Consider the following 8,507-nt stretch of genomic DNA (forward strand, 5'->3'; position numbering starts at 1 on the left):
AGGCTCGATGGCACAGCTGTGACCAAAGTGACTAGAGGATAAGTGAGATTTTGAATTTCTGCAGACACTTGTGGACACTGGACACTTTTGGATTGTGTGAGGCCCACTGAATATCTGAGCGCTATGTCACAGGCTCGATGGCACAGCTGTGACCAAAGTGACTAGAGGATAAGTGAGATTTTGAATTTCTGCTCACACTAGTGGACACTGGACACTTTTGGATTGTGTGAGGCCCACTGAATATCTGAGCGCTATGTCACAGGCTCGATGGCACAGCTGTGACCAAAGTGACTAGAGGATAAGTGAGATTTTGAATTTCTGCAGACACTAGTGGACACTGGACACTTTTGGGTTGTGTGAGGCCCACTGAATATCTGATCGCTATGTCACAGGCTCGATGGCACAGCTGTGACCAAAGTGACTAGAGGATAAGTGAGATTTTGAATTTCTGCAGACACTTGTGGACACTGGACACTTTTGGATTGTGTGAGGCCCACTGAATATCTGAGCGCTATGTCACAGGCTCGATGGCACAGCTGTGACCAAAGTGACTAGAGGATAAGTGAGATTTTGAATTTCTGCAGACACTTGTGGACACTGGACACTTTTGGATTGTGTGAGGCCCACTGAATATCTGAGCGCTATGTCACAGGCTCGATGGCACAGCTGTGACCAAAGTGACTAGAGGATAAGTGAGATTTTGAATTTCTGCAGACACTTGTGTACACTAGACACTTTTGGATTGTGTGAGGCCCACTGAATATCTGAGCGCTATGTCACAGGCTCGATGGCACAGCTGTGACCAAAGTGACTAGAGGATAAGTGAGATTTTGAATTTCTGCTCACTCTATTGGACACTGGACACTTTTGGATTGTGTGAGGCCCACTGAATATCTGAGCGCTATGTCACAGGCTCGATGGCACAGCTGTGACCAAAGTGACTAGAGGATAAGTGAGATTTTGAATTTCTGCAGACACTTGTGGACACTGGACACTTTTGGATTGTGTGAGGCCCACTGAATATCTGAGCGCTATGTCACAGGCTCGATGGCATAGCTGTGACCAAAGTGACTAGAGGATAAGTGAGATTTTGAATTTCTGCAGACACTTGTGGACACTGGTCACTTTTGGATTGTGTGAGGCCCACGGAATATCTGAGCGCTATGTCACAGGCTCGATGGCACAGCTGTGACCAAAGTGTCTAGAGGATAAGTGAGATTTTGAATTTCTGCTCACACTAGTGGACACTGGACACTTTTGGATTGTGTGAGGCCCACTGAATATCTGAGCGCTATGTCACAGGCTCGATGTCACAGCTGTGACCAAAGTGACTAGAGGATAAGTGAGATTTTGAATTTCTGCAGACACTTGTGGACACTGGACACTTTTGGATTGTGTGAGGCCCACTGAATATCTGAGCACTATGTCACAGGCTCGATGGCACAGCTGTGACCAAAGTGTCTAGAGAATAAGTGAGATTTTGAATTTCTGCAGACACTTGTGGACACTGGACACTTTTGGATTGTGTGAGGCCCACTGAATATCTGAGTACTATGTCACAGGCTCGATGGCACAGCTGTGACCAAAGTGACTAGAGGATAAGTGAGATTTTGAATTTCTGCAGACACTTGTGGACACTGGACAATTTTGGATTGTGTGAGGCCCACTGAATATCTGAGCGCTATGTCACAGGCTCGATGGCACAGCTGTGACCAAAGTGACTAGAGGATAAGTGAGATTTTGAATTTCTGCAGATACTTGTGGACACTGGACACTTTTGGATTGTGTGAGGCCCACGGAATATCTGAGCGCTATGTCACAGGCTCGATGGCACAGTTGTGACCAAAGTGACTAGAGGATAAGTGAGATTTTGAATTTCTGCTCACACTAGTGGACACTGGACACTTTTGGATTGTGTGAGACCCACTGAATATCTGAGCGCTATGTCACAGGCTCGATGGCACAGCTGTGACCAAAGTGACTAGAGGATAAGTGAGATTTTGAATTTCTGCAGACACTTGTGGACACTGGACACTTTTGGATTGTGTGAGGCCCACTGAATATCTCAGCACTATGTCACAGGCTCGATGGCACAGCTGTGACCAAAGTCACGAGAGGATAAGTGAGATTTTGAATTTCTGCAGACACTTGTGGACACTGGACACTTTTGGATTGTGTGAGGCCCACTGAATATCTGAGCGCTATGTCACAGGCTCGATGGCACAGCTGTGACCAAAGTGACTAGAGGATAAGTGAGATTTTGAATTTCTGCAGACACATGTGGACACTGGACACTTTTGGATTGTGTGAGGCCCACTGAATATCTGATCGCTATGTCACAGGCTCGATGGCACAGCTGTGACCAAAGTGACTAGAGGATAAGTGAGATTTTGAATTTCTGCTCACACTACTCGACACTGGACACTTTTGGATTGTGTGAGGCCCACTGAATATCTGAGCGCTATGTCACAGGCTCGATGGCACAGCTGTGACCAAAGTGACTAGAGGATAAGTAAGATTTTGAATTTCTGCTCACACTATTGGTCACTGGACACTTTTGAATTGTGTGAGGCCCACTGAATATCTGAGCGCTATGTCACAGGCTCGATGGCACAGCTGTGACCAAAGTGACTAGAGGATAAGTGAGATTTTGAATTTCTGCAGACACTTGTGGACACTGGACACTTTTGGATTGTGTGAGGCCCACTGAATATCTGAGCACTATGTCACAGGCTCGATGGCACAGCTGTGACCAAAGTGACTAGAGGATAAGTGAGATTTTGAATTTCTGCAGACACTTGTGGACACTGGACACTTTTGGATTGTGTGAGGCCCACTGAATATCTGAGCGCTATGTCACAGGCTCGATGGCACAGCTGTGACCAAAGTGACTAGAGGATAAGTGAGATTTTGAATTTCTGCAGACACTTGTGGACACTGGACACTTTTGGATTGTGTGAGGCCCACTGAATATCTGAGCGCTATGTCACAGGCTCGATGGCACAGCTGTGACCAAAGTGACTAGAGGATAAGTGAGATTTTGAATTTCTGCAGACACTTGTGTACACTAGACACTTTTGGATTGTGTGAGGCCCACTGAATATCTGAGCGCTATGTCACAGGCTCGATGGCACAGCTGTGACCAAAGTGACTAGAGGATAAGTGAGATTTTGAATTTCTGCTCACTCTATTGGACACTGGACACTTTTGGATTGTGTGAGGCCCACTGAATATCTGAGCGCTATGTCACAGGCTCGATGGCACAGCTGTGACCAAAGTGACCAGAGGATAAGTGAGATTTTGAATTTCTGCTCACACTATTGGACACTGGACACTTTTGGATTGTGTGAGGCCCACTGAATATCTGAGCGCTATGTCACAGGCTCGATGGCACAGCTGTGACCAAAGTGACAAGAGGATATTTGAGATTTTGAATTTCTGCAGACACTTGTGGACACCGGACACTTTTGGATTGTGTGAGTCCCACTGAATATCTGCGCGCTATGTCACAGGCTCGATGGCACAGCTGTGACCAAAGTGACTAGAGGATAAGTGAGATTTTGAATTTCTGCAGACACTTGTGGACACCGGACACTTTTGGATTGTGTGAGGCCCACTGAATATCTGAGCACTATGTCACAGGCTCGATGACACAGCTGTGACCAAAGTGACTAGAGGATAAGTGAGATTTTGAATTTCTGCTGACACTTGTGGACACTGGACACTTTTGGATTGTGTGAGGCCCACTGAATATCTGAGCGCTATGTCACAGGCTCGATGGCACAGCTGTGACCAAAGTGACTAGAGGATAAGTGAGATTTTGAATTTATGCAGACACTTGTGGACACTGTACACTTTTGGATTGTGTGAGGCCCACTGAGTATCTGAGCGCTATGTCACAGGCTCGATGGCACAGCTGTGACCAAAGTGACTAGAGGATAAGTGAGATTTTGAATTTCTGCTCACACTAGTGGACACTGGACACTTTTGGATTGTGTGAGGCCCACTGAATATCTGAGCACTATGTCACAGGCTCGATGGCACAGCTGTGACCAAAGTGACTAGAGGATAAGTGAGATTTTGAATTTCTGCAGACACTAGTGGACACTGGACACTTTTGGATTGTGTGAGGCCCACTGAATATCTGAGCGCTATGTCACAGGCTCGATGGCACAGCTGTGACCAAAGTGACTAGAGGATAAGTGAGATTTTGAATTTCTGCAGACACTAGTGGACACTGGACACTTTTGGATTGTGTGAGGCCCACTGAATATCTGAGCGCTATGTCACAGGCTCAATGGCACAGCTGTGACCAAAGTGACAAGAGGATATTTGAGATTTTGAATTTCTGCAGACACTTGTGGACACCAGACACTTTTGGATTGTGTGAGTCCCACTGAATATCTGCGCGCTATGTCACAGGCTCGATGGCACAGCTGTGACCAAAGTGACTAGAGGATAAGTGAGATTTTGAATTTCTGCAGACACTTGTGGACACTGGACACTTTTGGATTGTGTGAGGCCCACTGAATATCTGAGCGCTATGTCACAGGCTCGATGGCACAGCTGTGACCAAAGTGACTAGAGGATAAGTGAGATTTTGAATTTCTGCAGACACTTGTGGACACTGGACACTTTTGGATTGTGTGAGGCCCACTGAATATCTGAGCGCTATGTCACCGGCTCGATGGCACAGCTGTGACCAAAGTGACTAGAGGATAAGTGAGATTTTGAATTTCTGCAGACACTTGTGGACACTGGACACTTTTGGATTGTGTGAGGCCCACTGAATATCTGAGAGCTATGTCACAGGCTCGATGGCACAGCTGTGACCAAAGTGACTAGAGGATAAGTGAGATTTTGAATTTCTGCAGACACTTGTGGACTCTGGACACTTTTGGATTGTGTGAGGCCCACTGAATATCTGAGCGCTATGTCACAGGCTCGATGGCACAGCTGTGACCAAAGTGACTAGATGATAAGTGAGATTTTGAATTTCTGCTCACACTAGTGGACACTGGACACTTTTGGATTGTGTGAGGCCCACTGAATATCTGAGCGCTATGTCACAGGCTCGATGGCACAGCTGTGACCAAAGTGACTAGAGGATAAGTGAGATTTTGAATTTCTGCTCACACTAGTGGACACTGGACACTTTTGGATTGTGTGAGGCCCACTGAATATCTGAGCGCTATGTCACAGGCTCGATGGCACAGCTGTGACCAAAGTGACTAGAGGATAAGTGAGATTTTGAATTTCTGCAGACACTTGTGGACACTGGACACTTTTGGATTGTGTGAGGCCCACTGAATATCTGAGCGCTATGTCACATGCTCGATGGCACAGCTGTGACCAAAGTGACTAGAGGATAAGTGAGATTTTGAATTTCTGCAGACACTTGTGGACACTGGACACTTTTGGATTGTGTGAGGCCCACTGAATATCTGAGCACTATGTCACAGGCTCGATGGCACAGCTGTGACCAAAGTGACTAGAGGATAAGTGAGATTTTGAATTTCTGCAGACACTTGTGGACACTGGACACTTTTGGATTGTGTGAGGCCCACTGAATATCTGAGCGCTATGTCACAGGCTCGATGGCACAGCTGTGACCAAAGTGACTAGAGGATAAGTGAGATTTTGAATTTCTGCAGACACTTGTGGACACTGGACACTTTTGGATTGTGTGAGGCCCACTGAATATCTGAGCGCTATGTCACAGGCTCGATGGCACAGCTGTGACCAAAGTGACTAGAGGATAAGTGAGATTTTGAATTTCTGCAGACACTTGTGGACACTGGACACTTTTGGATTGTGTGAGGCCCACTGAATATCTGAGCGCTATGTCACAGGCTCGATGGCACAGCTGTGACCAAAGTGACTAGAGGATAAGTGAGATTTTGAATTTCTGCAGACACTTGTGGACACTAGACACTTTTGGATTGTGTGAGGCCCACTGAATATCTGAGCGCTATGTCACAGGCTCGATGGCACAGCTGTGACCAAAGTGACTAGAGGATAAGTGAGATTTTGAATTTCTGCAGACACTTGTGGACACTGGACACTTTTGGATTGTGTGAGGCCCACTGAATATCTGAGAGCTATGTCACAGGCTCGATGGCACAGCTGTGACCAAAGTGACTAGAGGATAAGTGAGATTTTGAATTTCTGCAGACACTTGTGGACTCTGGACACTTTTGGATTGTGTGAGGCCCACTGAATATCTGAGCACTATGTCACAGGCTCGATGGCACAGCTGTGACCAAAGTGACTAGATGATAAGTGAGATTTTGAATTTCTGCTCACAATAGTGGACACTGGACACTTTTGGATTGTGTGAGGCCCACTGAATATCAGAGCGCTATGTCACAGGTTCGATGGCACAGCTGTGACCAAAGTGACTAGAGGATAAGTGAGATTTTGAATTTCTGCAGACACTAGTGGACACTGGACACTTTTGGATTGTGTGAGGCCCACTGAATATCTGAGCGCTATGTCACAGGCTCGATGGCACAGCTGTGACCAAAGTGACTAGAGGATAAGTGAGATTTTGAATTTCTGCAGACACTTGTGGACACTGGACACTTTTGGATTGTGTGAGGCCCACTGAATATCTGAGCGCTATGTCACAGGCTCGATGGCACAGCTCTGACCAAAGTGACTAGAGGATAAGTGAGATTTTGAATTTCTGCAGACACTTGTGGACACTGGACACTTTTGGATTGTGTGAGGCCCACTGAATATCTGAGCACTACGTCACAGGCTCGATGGCACAGCTGTGACCAAAGTGACTAGAGGATAAGTGAGATTTTGAATTTCTGCAGACACTTGTGGACACTGGACACTTTTGGATTGTGTGAGGCCCACTGTATATCTGAGCGCTATGTCACAGGCTCGATGGCACAGCTGTGAACAAAGTGACTAGAGGATAAGTGAGATTTTGAATTTCTGCAGACACTTGTGGACACTGGACACTTTTGGATTGTGTGAGGCCCACTGAATATCTGAGCGCTATGTCACAGGCTCGATGGCAGAGCTGTGACCAAAGTGACTAGAGGATAAGTGAGATTTTGAATTTCTGCTCACACTACTGGACACTGGACACTTTTGGATTGTGTGAGGCCACTGAATATCTGAGCGCTATGTCACAGGCTCGATGGCACAGCTGTGACCAAAGTGACTAGAGGATAAGTGAGATTTTGAATTTCTGCTCACACTATTGCACACTGGACACTTTTGAATTGTGTGAGGCCCACTGAATATCTGAGCGCTATGTCACAGGCTCGATGGCACAGCTGTGACCAAAGTGACTAGAGGATAAGTGAGATTTTGATTTTATGCAGACACTTGTGGACACTGGACACTTTTGGATTGTGTGAGGCCCACTGAATATCTGAGCACTATGTCACAGGCTCGATGGCACAGCTGTGACCAAAGTGACTAGAGGATAAGTGAGATTTTGAATTTCTGCAGACACTTGTGGACACTGGACACTTTTGGATTGTGTGAGGCCCACTGAATATCTGAGCACTATGTCAAAGGCTCAATGGCACAGCTGTTACCAAAGTGACTAGAGGATAAGTGAGATTTTGAATTTCTGCAGACACTTGTGGACACTGGACACTTTTGGATTGTGTGAGGCCCACTGAATATCTGAGCGCTATGTCACAGGCTCGATGGCACAGCTGTGACCAAAGTGACTAGAGGATAAGTGAGATTTTGAATTTCTGCTCACACTAGTGGACACTGGACACTTTTGGATTGTGTGAGGCCCACTGAATATCTGAGCGCTATGTCACAGGCTCGATGGCACAGCTGTGACCAAAGTGACTAGAGGATAAGTGAGATTTTGAATTTCTGCAGACACTAGTGGACACTGGACACTTTTGGATTGTGTGAGGCCCACTGAATATCTGATCGCTATGTCACAGGCTCGATGGCACAGCTGTGACCAAAGTGACTAGAGGATAAGTGAGATTTTGAATTTCTGCAGACACTTGTGGACACTGGACACTTTTGGATTGTGTGAGGCCCACTGAATATCTGAGCGCTATGTCACAGGCTCGATGGCACAGCTGTGACCAAAGTGACTAGAGGATAAGTGAGATTTTGAATTTCTGCAGACACTTGTGGACACTGGACACTTTTGGATTGTTTGAGGCCCACTGAATATCTTAGCGCTATGTCACAGGCTCGATGGCACAGCTGTGACCAAAGTGACTAGAGGATAATTGAGATTTTGAATTTCTGCTCACAATAGTGGACACTGGACACTTTTGGATTGTGTGAGGCCCACTGAATATCAGAGCGCTATGTCACAGGTTCGATGGCACAGCTGTGACCAAAGTGACTAGAGGATAAGTGAGATTTTGAATTTCTGCTCACACTAGTGGACACTGGACACTTTTGGATTGTGTGAGGCCCACTGAATATCTGAGCGCTATGTCACAGGCTCGATGGCACAGCTGTGACCAAAGTGACTAGAGGATAAGTGAGATTTTGAATTT

This window comes from Dendrobates tinctorius, unplaced genomic scaffold, assembly GCF_039654945.1.
Source record: "Dendrobates tinctorius isolate UK_male_01 unplaced genomic scaffold, ASM3965494v1 ptg000286c, whole genome shotgun sequence".
NCBI lineage: Eukaryota > Metazoa > Chordata > Amphibia > Anura > Dendrobatidae > Dendrobates > Dendrobates tinctorius.